Here is a 299-nt window from a genome sequence, read left to right as displayed (position 1 = left end):
CCAACCCTCTATTTTCCGCCTTATTTCACTCTCTTTCGTCCTCTCTCATCCCCTTTCGTCCTCACTCACCCTCGCCTGCTGAAAGTGTCTAATGGTCACTCAGGGTCGTGGTCTTGAATGTGAGTCAAGGTCATTAATTTTTTTCGATAACTTTGTAACGCGTGATGGGTAATTGTTACAACTTTCCGAAGGTTGTTTGGTGCGATGACCTTCGTAATGTGTGGGAAGGTCAAGGTCATCGGAGGTGAACTGTGCATTTTAATTTTAATAACTTCCTAATGCATGGGCAGCGCCTGCTG

The sequence above is a fragment of the Mycetomoellerius zeteki genome, unplaced genomic scaffold, assembly GCF_001594055.1.
Source record: "Mycetomoellerius zeteki isolate Tzet28-1 unplaced genomic scaffold, Tzet1.0 scaffold111, whole genome shotgun sequence".
Classification (NCBI taxonomy): domain Eukaryota; kingdom Metazoa; phylum Arthropoda; class Insecta; order Hymenoptera; family Formicidae; genus Mycetomoellerius; species Mycetomoellerius zeteki.
This window is presented reverse-complemented; position numbering follows the sequence as displayed.